The sequence below is a fragment of the Pelophylax lessonae genome, assembly GCF_965119305.1.
Source record: "Pelophylax lessonae genome assembly, chromosome: 1".
NCBI classification, from domain to species: Eukaryota; Metazoa; Chordata; class Amphibia; order Anura; family Ranidae; genus Pelophylax; species Pelophylax lessonae.
The window spans coordinates 692,088,448-692,104,997 of record NC_138768.1 but is presented as its reverse complement, the minus strand read 5'-3'; positions in this window follow the sequence as shown (position 1 = coordinate 692,104,997).

Here is a 16,550-nt window from a genome sequence, read left to right as displayed (position 1 = left end):
TGTCCCTCCTTGTCCGGCCTTCACGCTGTGTGGGGAGGTTCTGAGGGTGCTGCCTGGGGAAGCGAGCATAGAAGCCAGACTTCTGTGTTTACAAGTGACAGAAAAGCGGTAACAGTGAATATGGCCAACCCGGGGCCTATATAAAAGGTAGGGGCCTGGAGCTGCAGCTCCAATAGCCCCTACATTAATCTGGCCCTGAGGAGGAGGACGAGGTAGCCAACACTGCTTCTTTTCAAAAATTTTAAATGAGGGTACACCCCAAAAGAGTGAGAAAGAGCAAAAATGGAACAATGGGTGGGTAAGGTCGGTATCCATTGCTATTCTGCATAAGGTACGGAAAAGTCCCGTGGGATCCATGCCTGGTTCATTTTAATGAACGTGAGCTTGTCCACATTGTCTCTGGACAGGCGGCTGCGCTTGTCTGTTATAACGCCCCCAGCCGTGCTAAATACCCGTTCAGATAATACACTGGCTGCAGGGCACGCCAGCACCTCCAAGGCGTAAAGGGCAAGCTCAAGCCATGTGCCCAATTTGGAGACCCAGAAGTTGAAGGGGGCAGACCCGTCATTCACTACATGTAGGCGTGTGCACACATACTGCTCCACCATGTTGGTAAAATGCTGCCTCCTGCTAAGACGTTCCATCTGAGCTGCTGGTGCTGCTGTTTGTTGTGGCGTGCTGACAAAGCTTTTCCACATTTCGGCCATGCTAACCCTGCCTTCTGAGGTGCTGGCGGTGCCCTGGTTGCGTTGGCGACCTCCTCCTCCTCCTCCTCTGCCTTGTGCTTCCACTGTGGCCCCGCTGTCAGATGGGAATGCCAGCAGCATGGCGTCTACCAGCGTGCGCTTGTACTCGCGCATCTTGCGATCGCGCTCCAGTGAGTGAATTAAGGACGGTACGTTGTCCTTGTAACGGGGATCCAGCAGCGTGGCCACCCAGTAATCAGCACAAGTTAGAATGTGGGCAACTCGGCGGTCGTTGTGGAGACACTGCAGCATGTAATCGCTCATGTGTGCCAGGCTGCCCAGAGGCAACGAAAGGCTGTCCTCTGTGGGAGGTGTATCGTCCGTGTCCTCTGTATCCCCCCAGCCACGCACCAGTGATGGCCATGAGCTGGCCTGGGTGCCACCCTGCTGTGAACATGGTTCCATCTCCTCCTCCAGCTCCTCCTCCTCCTCATCCTCCTCATCCTCCAGAACTGTGCCCCTGCTGGACAATTGCGTCCCTGGCGTTTGCGTGTGCAGGAACCCACCCTCGGAGCCCCTTGCGAATGACTGCCCTGAAAGCCTTGGAAATGTTACCTCTTCATCCTCCTCCTCCTCCTCATCCTGTGCCACATCCTCTTCCATCATCGCCCGAATTGTTTTTTCAAGGAGGCATAGAAGTGGGATAGTTAAGCTGAGAACGGCGTCATTGCCACTGGCCATGTTGGTGGAGTACTCAAAACAGCGCAACAAGGCACACAGGTCTCGCATGGAGGCCCAGTTAAATTAAATAGCGGAATAGAAAATATGATCCAAAAAAAGTGTATGTATATCACACGTACACAACCACACTGGGCCCCAATTACTATTGTTTGTACCCCTAAAAGGCTAGATGAGGAGTAGGGGGAGTATGGAACAGGCAGCACCCTCAAACCTTCAGAAGTATGAGATGAACCCCAACAACTTGGAAAGGTGGATCTCTCTCACACGTACCGACACAGACTATCCCGCAATTCAATTGATCCTCAAAGGTTTTTATTGAATAGCGGAATAGGAAATATGATCAAAAAAAGTGTATGTATCTCGCACGTACACAACCACACTAGGCCCCAATTACTATTGTTTGTACCCCTAAAAGGCTAGATGAGGAGTAGGGGGGGTATGGAACAGGCAGCACCCTCAAACCTTCAGAAGTATGAGATGAACCCCAACAACTTGGAAAGGTGGATCTCTCTCACACGTACCGACACAGACTATCCCCCAATTTAACTGATCCCCAAAGGTTTTTGATTAAATAGCGGAATAGAAAATATGATCCCAAAAAAGTGTATGTATATCACACGTACACAACCACACTGGGCCCCAATTACTATTGTTTGTACCCCTAAAAGGCTAGATGAGGAGTAGGGGGAGTATGGAACAGGCAGCACCCTCAAACCTTCAGAAGTATGAGATGAACCCCAACAACTTGGAAAGGTGGATCTCTCTCACACGTACCAACACAGACTATCCCCCAATTTAACTGATCCCCAAAGGTTTTTGATTAAATAGCGGAATAGAAAATATGATCCAAAAAAAGTGTATGTATATCACACGTACACAACCACACTAGGCCCCAATTACTATTGTTTGTACCCCTAAAAGGCTAGATGAGGAGTAGGGGGAGTATGGAACAGGCAGCACCCTCAAACCTTCAGAAGTATGAGATGAACCCCAACAACTTGGAAAGGTGGATCTCTCTCACACGTACCGACACAGACTATCCCGCAATTCAATTGATCCTCAAAGGTTTTTATTGAATAGCGGAATAGGAAATATGATCAAAAAAAGTGTATGTATCTCGCACGTACACAACCACACTAGGCCCCAATTACTATTGTTTGTACCCCTAAAAGGCTAGATGAGGAGTAGGGGGGGTATGGAACAGGCAGCACCCTCAAACCTTCAGAAGTATGAGATGAACCCCAACAACTTGGAAAGGTGGATCTCTCTCACACGTACCGACACAGACTATCCCCCAATTTAACTGATCCCCAAAGGTTTTTGATTAAATAGCGGAATAGAAAATATGATCCAAAAAAAGTGTATGTATATCACACGTACACAACCACACTGGGCCCCAATTACTATTGTTTGTACCCCTAAAAGGCTAGATGAGGAGTAGGGGGAGTATGGAACAGGCAGCACCCTCAAACCTTCAGAAGTATGAGATGAACCCCAACAACTTGGAAAGGTGGATCTCTCTCACACGTACCGACACAGACTATCCCGCAATTCAATTGATCCTCAAAGGTTTTTATTGAATAGCGGAATAGGAAATATGATCAAAAAAAGTGTATGTATCTCGCACGTACACAACCACACTAGGCCCCAATTACTATTGTTTGTACCCCTAAAAGGCTAGATGAGGAGTAGGGGGGGTATGGAACAGGCAGCACCCTCAAACCTTCAGAAGTATGAGATGAACCCCAACAACTTGGAAAGGTGGATCTCTCTCACACGTACCGACACAGACTATCCCCCAATTTAACTGATCCCCAAAGGTTTTTGATTAAATAGCGGAATAGAAAATATGATCCAAAAAAAGTGTATGTATATCACACGTACACAACCACACTAGGCCCCAATTACTATTGTTTGTACCCCTAAAAGGCTAGATGAGGAGTAGGGGGGGTATGGAACAGGCAGCACCCTCAAACCTTCAGAAGTATGAGATGAACCCCAACAACTTGGAAAGGTGGATCTCTCTCACACGTACCGACACAGACTATCCCCCAATTTAACTGATCCCCAAAGGTTTTTGATTAAATAGCGGAATAGAAAATATGATCCCAAAAAAGTGTATGTATATCACACGTACACAACCACACTGGGCCCCAATTACTATTGTTTGTACCCCTAAAAGGCTAGATGAGGAGTAGGGGGAGTATGGAACAGGCAGCACCCTCAAACCTTCAGAAGTATGAGATGAACCCCAACAACTTGGAAAGGTGGATCTCTCTCACACGTACCAACACAGACTATCCCCCAATTTAACTGATCCCCAAAGGTTTTTGATTAAATAGCGGAATAGAAAATATGATCCAAAAAAAGTGTATGTATATCACACGTACACAACCACACTAGGCCCCAATTACTATTGTTTGTACCCCTAAAAGGCTAGATGAGGAGTAGGGGGAGTATGGAACAGGCAGCACCCTCAAACCTTCAGAAGTATGAGATGAACCCCAACAACTTGGAAAGGTGGATCTCTCTCACACGTACCGACACAGACTATCCCGCAATTCAATTGATCCTCAAAGGTTTTTATTGAATAGCGGAATAGGAAATATGATCAAAAAAAGTGTATGTATCTCGCACGTACACAACCACACTAGGCCCCAATTACTATTGTTTGTACCCCTAAAAGGCTAGATGAGGAGTAGGGGGGGTATGGAACAGGCAGCACCCTCAAACCTTCAGAAGTATGAGATGAACCCCAACAACTTGGAAAGGTGGATCTCTCTCACACGTACCGACACAGACTATCCCCCAATTTAACTGATCCCCAAAGGTTTTTGATTAAATAGCGGAATAGAAAATATGATCCCAAAAAAGTGTATGTATATCACACGTACACAACCACACTGGGCCCCAATTACTATTGTTTGTACCCCTAAAAGGCTAGATGAGGAGTAGGGGGAGTATGGAACAGGCAGCACCCTCAAACCTTCAGAAGTATGAGATGAACCCCAACAACTTGGAAAGGTGGATCTCTCTCACACGTACCAACACAGACTATCCCCCAATTTAACTGATCCCCAAAGGTTTTTGATTAAATAGCGGAATAGAAAATATGATCCAAAAAAAGTGTATGTATATCACACGTACACAACCACACTAGGCCCCAATTACTATTGTTTGTACCCCTAAAAGGCTAGATGAGGAGTAGGGGGAGTATGGAACAGGCAGCACCCTCAAACCTTCAGAAGTATGAGATGAACCCCAACAACTTGGAAAGGTGGATCTCTCTCACACGTACCGACACAGACTATCCCGCAATTCAATTGATCCTTAAAGGTTTTTATTGAATAGCGGAATAGGAAATATGATCAAAAAAAGTGTATGTATCTCGCACGTACACAACCACACTAGGCCCCAATTACTATTGTTTGTACCCCTAAAAGGCTAGATGAGGAGTAGGGGGAGTATGGAACAGGCAGCACCCTCAAACCTTCAGAAGTATGAGATGAACCCCAACAACTTGGAAAGGTGGATCTCTCTCACACGTACCGACACAGACTATCCCCCAATTTAACTGATCCCCAAAGGTTTTTGATTAAATAGCGGAATAGAAAATATGATCCAAAAAAAGTGTATGTATATCACACGTACACAACCACACTAGGCCCCAATTACTATTGTTTGTACCCCTAAAAGGCTAGATGAGGAGTAGGGGGGGTATGGAACAGGCAGCACCCTCAAACCTTCAGAAGTATGAGATGAACCCCAACAACTTGGAAAGGTGGATCTCTCTCACACGTACCAACACAGACTATCCCCCAATTTAACTGATCCCCAAAGGTTTTTGATTAAATAGCGGAATAGAAAATATGATCCCAAAAAAGTGTATGTATATCACACGTACACAACCACACTAGGCCCCAATTACTATTGTTTGTACCCCTAAAAGGCTAGGAGTAGGGGGAGTATGGAACAGGCAGCACCCTCAAACCTTCAGAAGTATGAGATGAACCCCAACAACTTGGAAAGGTGGATCTCTCTCACACGTACCAACACAGACTATCCCCCAATTTAACTGATCCCCAAAGGTTTTTGATTAAATAGCGGAATAGAAAATATGATCCCAAAAAAGTGTATGTATATCACACGTACACAACCACACTAGGCCCCAATTACTATTGTTTGTACCCCTAAAAGGCTAGGAGTAGGGGGAGTATGGAACAGGCAGCACCCTCAAACCTTCAGAAGTATGAGATGAACCCCAACAACTTGGAAAGGTGGATCTCTCTCACACGTACCGACACAGACTATCCCCCAATTTAACTGATCCCCAAAGGTTTTTGATTAAATAGCGGAATAGAAAATATGATCCAAAAAAAGTGTATGTATATCACACGTACACAACCACACTAGGCCCCAATTACTATTGTTTGTACCCCTAAAAGGCTAGATGAGGAGTAGGGGGGGTATGGAACAGGCAGCACCCTCAAACCTTCTGAAGTATGAGATGAACCCCAACAACTTGGAAAGGTGGATCTCTCTCACACGTACCAACACAGACTATCCCCCAATTTAACTGATCCCCAAAGGTTTTTGATTAAATAGCGGAATAGAAAATATGATCCCAAAAAAGTGTATGTATATCACACGTACACAACCACACTAGGCCCCAATTACTATTGTTTGTACCCCTAAAAGGCTAGGAGTAGGGGGAGTATGGAACAGGCAGCACCCTCAAACCTTCAGAAGTATGAGATGAACCCCAACAACTTGGAAAGGTGGATCTCTCTCACACGTACCAACACAGACTATCCCCCAATTTAACTGATCCCCAAAGGTTTTTGATTAAATAGCGGAATAGAAAATATGATCCCAAAAAAGTGTATGTATATCACACGTACACAACCACACTAGGCCCCAATTACTATTGTTTGTACCCCTAAAAGGCTAGGAGTAGGGGGAGTATGGAACAGGCAGCACCCTCAAACCTTCAGAAGTATGAGATGAACCCCAACAACTTGGAAAGGTGGATCTCTCTCACACGTACCAACACAGACTATCCCCCAATTTAACTGATCCCCAAAGGTTTTTGATTAAATAGCGGAATAGAAAATATGATCCCAAAAAAGTGTATGTATATCACACGTACACAACCACACTAGGCCCCAATTACTATTGTTTGTACCCCTAAAAGGCTAGGAGTAGGGGGAGTATGGAACAGGCAGCACCCTCAAACCTTCAGAAGTATGAGATGAACCCCAACAACTTGGAAAGGTGGATCTCTCTCACACGTACCAACACAGACTATCCCCCAATTTAACTGATCCCCAAAGGTTTTTGATTAAATAGCGGAATAGAAAATATGATCCCAAAAAAGTGTATGTATATCACACGTACACAACCACACTAGGCCCCAATTACTATTGTTTGTACCCCTAAAAGGCTAGGAGTAGGGGGAGTATGGAACAGGCAGCACCCTCAAACCTTCAGAAGTATGAGATGAACCCCAACAACTTGGAAAGGTGGATCTCTCTCACACGTACCAACACAGACTATCCCCCAATTTAACTGATCCCCAAAGGTTTTTGATTAAATAGCGGAATAGAAAATATGATCCCAAAAAAGTGTATGTATATCACACGTACACAACCACACTAGGCCCCAATTACTATTGTTTGTACCCCTAAAAGGCTAGATGAGGAGTAGGGGGAGTATGGAACAGGCAGCACCCTCAAACCTTCAGAAGTATGAGATTGTGTTCACTGTACCCCACAAAGATTGAGTTCACTGCACCCCACAATGATTGTGTTCACTGCACCCCACAAAGATTGTGTTCACTGCACCTCACAAAGATTGTGTTCACTGTACCCCCCAAAGATTGTGTTCACTGCACCCCACAAAGATTCTGTTCACTGTACCCCACAAAGATTGTGTTCACTGCACCCCAAAAAGATTGTGTTCACTGCACCCCAAAAAGGATGTTGTTCACTGCACCCCAAAAAGGATGTTGTTCACTCCACCCCAAAAAGATTGTGTTCACTGCACCCCACAAAGATTGTGTTCACTGCACCCCAAAAAGATTGTGTTCACTGCACCCCAAAAATGATTTTGTTCACTGCACCCCAAAAAGGATTTTGTTCACTGCACCCCAAAAAGGATGTTGTTCACTCCACCCCAAAAAGATTGTGTTCACTGCACCCCAAAAAGATTGTGTTCACTGCACCCCACAAAGGATTTTGTTCACTGCACCCCAAAAAGATTGTGTTCACTGCACCCCAAAAAGGATGTTGTTCACTGCACCCCAAAAAGGATTTTGTTCACTGCACCCCAAAAAGATTGTGTTCACTGCACCCCACAAAGGATTTTGTTCACTGCACCCCACAAAGATTGTGTTCACTGCACACCAAAAAGGATTGTGTTCACTGCACCCCAAAAAGATTTTGTTCACTGCACCCCAAAAAGATTGTGTTCACTGCAGCCCAAAAAGATTGTGTTCACTGCAGCCCAAAAAGATTGTGTTCACTGCAGCCCAAAAAGATTGTGTTCACTGCAGCCCAAAAAGATTGTGTTCACTGCAGCCCAAAAAGATTGTGTTCACTGCAGCTCACACACAGAAAAATGGATGTGGATCACTGACACCTGCCTATCTCCAATCCCACACCACACAGCAATATCGATTGTAGTTTGTAGAACACAGTTTCCCTAAAATTCAGCAGACTCTGTCCCTAACAGGATTGAGAAGAGATCGTAGATCAGGATTGAGTGCAGACCCCACCCCCCACACAGCAATATCGATTGTAGTTTGTAGAAGACACTGACCCTATAATTCAGCAGACTCTATCCCTAAAATGCCTACAACTCGCCCTGCCTAAACACTCCGACCTGTCCCTCAATTCTATCCGGACACAAATGGTTTTTTCCTGCCTATCTTTCCCTAATCAGCAGCCAGCACGTTGATGTGTGCTCTGTCCCTGAATCTAAGCAGCATAATGACGCCGCTGCGGCTGCCTCGAACTTATAAAGACTTGGTCACATGCTTCAGACGGCCAATCACAGCTACTGAGACATTTGCAGGCATGGCTGGGATGGCTTAAGGCACACCAGTTAAACGATTGTTGATTGGCTGTTGAAAGCCCGCCATGAAAAGAGCGCCAAAGCATGCAAAACCCGGAAATAAAACGACCGAACACGGATTTTTACCCGAACATACAGTAAAGTGTCCGTGTCCGTGTTCGGGTACAAAAAATCCAATTATTCGGTACGAACACGAATAATACAGTCCGTGTTCGCTCAACACTAGTGTTAACATTATATCGACATAGTTAAATAATTTTCTATCCTATTCAGGAAAGTTCACAAAGTTAGTAATAAATACAAGATTTACCAATAGGGATGGGGTTTACATTCACAGCTGGCCAGAGTTAATGCAAACTTTGGGCATTTGCAGTTCAGTGAATAGGCAAACTAAAAAAGGTATTTACCTGCCAGCCAAAAAACCTCCAGCGGTAGCCATAAGTCATCCATTTAGTGGCGGTATCACTATCGCCACCAAGTGACAACTTCCAACTGTTTAGGCCCCAAGCATCTTTGGTTGCTAGGAGACAAGAAGGCACCTGCTTCCTAGCAATTGAGGATGAGGCGTGGGCTGGTCACCTGCATCCCAGCAGCCAAGGACATCATCATTTTCTAGGACCCCAGAAGCTGCACAGTCATTGGTTGTTGGTGCATCATAAAAAATAATGATGGTGTTTAAAAAAAAAACCTGGCAAAGCACCTTGTCCCTATGTTGATGAGGACAAGCACCTTTTCCCCTCATCCCTACCCTGGTAGACGTGGGAATTTGCATGGGTGAATCATAAAATACCACACGCTATATGAATAAATAAGGGGTACATACTGCCCGTAACTCATTCACAAAAAGTTATAATGTAAATAAACCACACATTAAAAAACAGGGCCTCCTTGCCAGCCATGCTGCAAGCTGTGGTGAGTTTTTTATTTTATTTAAGGAAATCCCAGGTGTTTTGTTTACAAACAGAACAAAGCACTAGGAAATGTCACTTTTGCTAGCGTGCATACTACAGGTGCGCCACTTCCCATGCTTGTTATTTAAAAAAAAAATGTGTATTTTTAAGATTGCCCTCTAATGCCTGAATTAAAGAGCTGCTCCATGCTGAGTGGTAATGTAATTTTCTATTTTTATTTTGCATTGGAACATGTCCATTGACTTTTTTCTATTTAGGGGATGCCTATTCTGTTTTTACAAAAAAAAAAAAAAAACAGTTAGTAGGGGAAAGCCATTTAGTAGCAATGGTAGATTTTTCTTTGTAAATGTCACTTTTGCTGTAGTACAACATACAGGTGCATCTTTTCAAAAGCAATTTTAAGACATCCCCAAGCATATTAAGTAAATTAATTGTGCATTTTTAATGTTTTAAAATCATATTAAAATAGTAATAGAAATAATCCTTTTTTGTTTTTTTTTTTGTACTGTATAGCACCTTTAAAGGAAAACAAAAAACAAATCATATACAAGAAAGGGAACAAAAAGGCAACAGTTAGGTGAAATCTTGTCTAAGAGCTGGCTCACACCACCGCGACCTCTAAGTCGCCCCATAAGGGGCGACTTGTTAGCGCGACTTTCAGCACGACTTCAGTGCGACTTCAGGGCGACTTTGCGTGTATTCAGCGCGACTTGTATGATAGACGACTTTGTATTTGGCCAATCAGAATATGATGGTTCTGGGTCATGCTCAATCACACAAAAAAAAAAGTTCTTAAAAATTGTTTTTGATAGAGAGCCGTTTTTGATAGAGAGCCAATTATTGAAAAAATTATTGAAAAAAAAAAAGAGATTTCTTTGGATTTAGTGTCTGGGGGGTCTAAAAAGTGTACCTGTGAAGTTTCAGCTCTGTAGCATGTCCAGAACTAGTGATGTCGCGAACATAAACTTCGCCGTTCGCGAACGCGAACATCGGCGAATGTTCGCGAACCGGCGAATATTGCGAACCGCCATAGACTTTAATAGGCAGGCGAATTTTAAAACCCACAGGGACTCTTTCTGGCCACAATAGTAATGGAAAAGTTGTTTCAAAGGGACAAACACCTGGACTGTGGCATGCCGGAGGGGGATCCATGGCAAAACTCCCATGGAAAATTATGTAGTTGACGCAGAGACGGGTTTTATTCCATAAAGGGCATAAATCACCTAACATTCCTAAATTGTTTGGAATAACGTGCTTTAAAACATCCAGTGTGTGTATACGATCAGGTATGATGTTGTATCGATCAGGTAGTGTAAGGGTTACGCCCGCTTCACAGTGACAGACCAAACTCCCTCGTTTAACGCACCGCAAACAACCGCAAACAGACCAGAACCGACCAAAATGGGACAGGAACTGGGCTTTAAGGGTTAGGGTTAGGTTTAGTGTTAGGGGCTAGGGTTAGGATTACGGTGAGATACTTAGGGTTAGAGTTAGTAACCCTACCCCTACGCCTCTAACCCTAACCGTCTAACCCTAAGCACTAAAAATAACCCTAACCCTAGCCCTAACCCTAACCCTAGCCCTAACCCTAATTCTATTTTTTTTCTGGTTCTGGACATGCTACAGAGCTGAAACTTCACAGGTACACTTTTTAGACCCCCAGACACTGAATCACACAAAAAAAGTTCTTAAAAATTGTAATTTTTTGTTAGAGAGCCAATAATTGGAAAAATTAAAAAAAATAAAAATAAAACATTTCTTTGGATTTAGCATCTGGTGGGTCTAAAAAGTGTACCTGTGAAGTTTCAGCTCTGTAGCATGTCCGGAACCAGAAAAAAATACGAATTAGGGTTAGGGCTAGGGTTAGGCTTAGGGCTAGGGTTAGGGCTAGGGTTAGGGTTAGGGCTAGGGTTAGGTTTAGGGTTAGGGTTATTTTTATGGCTAGGCTTAGAGGGTTAGGGTTAAGGTTAGAGGGTTGGGGTTATGGTTAGAGGGTTAGGTTTAGTGTTAGGGGCTAGGGTTATGGTGAGATACTTAGGGTTAGAGTTAGTAGCCCTACCCCTACCCCTCTAACTCTAACCCTCTAACCCTAAGCACTAAAAATAACCCTAACCTTAGCCCTGACATTAACCCTAGCCCTAACCCTAACCCTAATTCCTTTTTTTTCTGGTTCTGGACATGCTACAGAGCTGAAACTTCACAGGTACACTTTTTAGACCCCCCAGACAATAAATCCAAAGAAATGTTTTTTTTTTTTAAGTTTTTTTTTTTTTTTAAGTTTTCCAATAATTGTCTCTCTATCAAAAATGACAATTTTTAAGAACTTTTTTTGTGTGATTTAGTGTCTAGGGGGTCTAAAAAGTGTACCTGTGAAGTTTCAGCTCTGTAGCATGTCCAGAACCAGAAAAAAAGATCATTTTTCAGTAGAGCAGGGATGGTGGGAACCCCTTTTACACCTATATGATCTTTTTTTCTGGTTCTGGACATGCTACAGAGCTGAAACTTCACAGGTACGCTTTTTAGACCCCCCAGACAATAAATACAAAGATTTTTTTTTTTTTAAGTTTTTTTTTTTAAATTTTTCCAATAATTGGCTCTCTATCAAAAATGACAATTTTTAAGAACTTTTTTGTGTGATTTAGTGTCTAGGAGGTCTAAAAAGTGTACCTGTGAAGAGTGTACCTGTGAAGTTTCAGCTCTGTAGCATGTCCAGAACCAGAAAAAAAGATCATTTTTCAGTCACGTCACAGTCTATTATAGGGGGCGGACCAAACATCGCATATGTTCGCCCGCATCGGCGAACGCGAACATGCTAAGTTCGCCGGGAACTGTCCGCCGGCGAACAGTTCGGTACATCTCTATCCAGAACCAGAAAAAAAAGATAATTTTTCTTATAATTTTTAGTAGCACAGGGATAGGGCTCCGCTCCTTTCACACCTGGGCGTTTTTGTTTCAGGCTTTTATTGGGCATTTTTTGGGCGTCTTTAGAGGCAGGCATAACATCTGAACTTCTGTGTAGGGGTATATATACACACACACATATATGTATATATACACATACACACATATAGGTGTGATAGGAGCGGAGCCACATCCCTGCAAATAATTTCATTAGCGCATGGATGGGGTTCTGCTACTTTCACACCTATATGTGTGTATGTGTATATATACATATATATATGTGTGTGTGTATATATACCCCTATACAGAAGTTCAGATGTTATGCCTGCCTCCAAAGACGCCCAAAAAATGCCCAATAAACGCCTGCAACAAAAACGCCCAGGTGTGAAAGGAGCGGAGCCCTATCCCTGCTTTACTAATAATTCTAAGAAAAATTATATTTTTATTATGGCGGTCACCCTGACATGGATGAGTTCTGTCACCCTGGCATAAAAGGAGAGGAGTCCTATCCTTGCTCTACTAATAATTCTAAGAAAAATTATCTTTTTCTTATGGCGGTCACCCTGACATGGATGAGTTCTGTCACCCTGGCATAAAAGGAGAGGAGCCCTATCCCTGCTCTACTAATAATTCTAAGAAAAATGATCTTTTTCTTATGGCGGACACCCTGACATGGATGAGTTCTGTCACCCTGGCATAGCAGTCAGAGTCAGTTGACCCTAAACTACACTACGGTCACCCTGACACTTAACACTTTCCCTACAGAAACTAGATTATTGAATCTAACTATAGTGGTATATAGTACCCTAACTACACTGCATATCCCTTTCCTCACACTAAGTGTCCACCAGTGCCACGTATCAGTGCCACGTAGAAGTGCCACGAATCAGTGTCCACCAGTGCCACGTAGCAGTGCCACGTATCAGTGCCACATAGCAGTGCCACAATCAGTGTCCACCAGTGCCATGTATCAGTGCCACGAATCAGTGTCCACCAGTGCCACATATCAGTGCCACGTATCAGTGCCACAAATCAGTGTCCACCAGTGCCACGTATCAGTGCCATGTAGCAGTGCCACAAATCAGTGTCCACCAGTGCCACGTATAAGTGCCACATATCAGTGCCACAAATCAGTGTCCACCAGTGCCACGTATAAGTGCCACGAATCAGTGTCAACCAGTGCCACATATCAGTGCCACGAATCAGTGTCCACCAGTGCCACGTATCAGTGCCACGTAGCAGTGCCACGAATCAATGTCCACCAGTGCCACGTATCAGTGCCACGTATCAGTGTCCACCAGTGCCACGTATCAGTGCCAGGTATCAGTGCCATGAACCAGTGTCCACCAGTGCCACGTATCAGTGCCACGAATCAGTGTCCACCAGTGCCACGTATCAGTGCCACGTATCAGTGCAACGTATCAGTGCCACGAATCAGTGTCCACCAGTGCCACGTATCAGTGCCACGTAGCAGTGCCACAAATCAGTGTCCACCAGTGCCACGTATCAGTGCCACGTATCAGTGTCCACCAGTGCCATGTATCAGTGCCACATATCAGTGCCACGAATCAGTGTCCACCAGTGCCACTCACACAGACCAGGCAGATATAATGGTATATAGGAACTGTAGGCATGGCTGCAATGTGGGGAATGCCTGGCTAATTTTCCTTCTTCTTCATGCAAAGTCAGATCACAAGTTGCTTCAAATAAGATAAGGAGGCGACTCCCATTGAAGTCTATGGTACAAGTTGGATACAAGTCGCCTCAAAGTAGTACAGGACCCTTTTCTGAAGTCGGAGCGACTTCAGTAGTGCCAATTAAGACGGCACTCATTGATTAACATTGCTTTTGTTATGTCAAGCGACTTGGGGTGACTTGAGGGCACACAAGTCGCCTCACAGTGTGAATGGACTCTAAAGAAAGTTTTCAGTATCGATTTGAAGGTGATTAAAGAAGGTGGCTCTTAATGTTTCTCAAGTGAAATAAAAATGTTCTGACAACATTATGTACCCAGGCAGCGGCTCCTCCCATGCTTCCGCTATGTGGAACGGCAGCAGGCATTTGGATCTGATGGACAGATCCTGATTGCCTTGAGGGTGAAGCCCATTTTCCTGCCAAGGGTCTAGTCTGTTACAAGTGTTTGGTTCAATCTGCACAATATCGGCCAACCACCAAGTGGGACTTATGTACCCTTTGGTTGGAATGACCAGGACTCGGAATAGTCGACCCAGTGGAGTCGCCTCTCATCTTATGGAGTCTATCTTTGCTATAGAATCATGTGAAAAGATATTTGCAATGTATGCACAATAGATGAAGTCTGCCTTTCATGCCTGATGAAGCGATATTCAGCTTTTGAATTTGCGAAACGCGTCGTATGAGGGCAACTAATTTCACACAATTTCATCTTCTGTGCCTATCTTTGTAATGCCCTTATGCATGAGGGCGAACAAGTGTTATATAGATTCATCTATGTGTCAATCCTTGCAATGTCCTTTTATTATGTACATCTATTTGATGTTGGTTTTATGATGAATTATTTGTAATAAAATTATTATATTTTTTATTATACATGCTTACCTTACTGAGTAACCAATCCTACAAAGTCCCACTGCTAATTGTTACCTCTGGTGACTGGGACCAGAGGTTCCAAACCTTAATCTTTCATACGTACACAAGGGATGTGGATAGGTTACTAAGGACAGCACTGAACACCAATTTAATTAACATTATGTGCCTGTAGATCAAATGTTTTTCTTTTTATATAAGATTTTTTTGAAAGGATTGAAACATACATGGGATGTGTATCACATGCTTAATAATAATAATAGAACAAAGAACATAAGGTAGTTGTTGTACAGTATGAGCGATCATAAGACAGAACATACAGTATATTAGCATGTTTACAAGATATATAGAGATTTCCTTTTAAAAAACGAGAGGGGGGAAGCAAAAAAAAACAAAAAAAGAAGCATAATTATATGGGAACGACTTTTCACTTTGTTGCAGAGTTTGCTTATTTTTATTGCTTGTCCAGGTACCAAAGGTAATGTTAGTAACAATACTGAAGTGAATCTGAAGTGAGAGGGAAGATTAGGATAGAAATGTGAGGGGGAGAGAAGGAAAGAAGGAAAGAAAGAAAGAAAAAAAAAGGGGGGGGGTGGGGAGAAAAACGAGAGAGGGAGAGGAGATAGGGGGAAAGGAGAAGAAAGATAAGGGGAACCCGCACCCCCTCTCTCCGCATTAGAGGCATCTTATAAGATAGCATTACAATATACACTGCCTGGCCAAAAAAAAAAGTTGCCACCTGGAATTAACTAAGCAACTAACTAAACTAAGCATGCAGTAACTATCCTATTGGATAGTTATGACATGTGCCCAAATAATGAGGTCAGCTGACTACCTTAATATACTGAATGACCAGGTTATTCCATCAATAGATTTTTTCTTCCCTGATGGCATGGGCATATTCCAAGATAGCAATGCCATCAGGAATCAATGCAATGATTCAGTGGGTGGGTTCAAATTGTGAAAGAATGGTTCAGGGAGCATGAGACATCATGTTCACACATGGATTGGCTACCACAGAATCCAAAACTTAACCTGATTGAGAATCTTTGGAATGTGCTGGAGAAGGCTTTGCGCAGTGGTCCGACTCTCCCATCATTTGGTGAAAAATTAATGCAACACTGGATGGAAATAAACCTTGTGACATTGCAGAAGCTTATCGAAGGGGATTCACTCCAGAAATAAAGAGATTATTCTCCCACTCTACAAGACTCTGGTCCTGCCACATCTGAAGTATGCTGTCCAGTTCTGGGCACTGGTCCTCAGGAAAGATGTGCTGGAACTGGAGAAAGTCCAGAGAAGGGCAACAAAAATAATTAGGGGAATGGAGGACATCAGCTATGAGGAAAGACTACAAGCACTGAACTTATTCTCTCTGGAGAAGAGACGATTGAGGGGGGATATGATATCAATGTACAAATATTGTACTGGCAACCCTAGCATATGGAAAAACCTATTCAGAGAAAGGAAATACAATAAGACATGTGGCCACTCACTAAAACTAGAGGAAAGGCGGTTTAACCTTAAAATACGCAGGGGGTTCTTCACTGTGAGAGCAGTAAGGATATGGAATTCTCTTCCGCAAACAGTGGTATCAGCAGGGAGCATCGATAGTTTCAAAAAACTATTAGATTGGCACCTTAAAGACCACAACATACAGGGGTATACAATG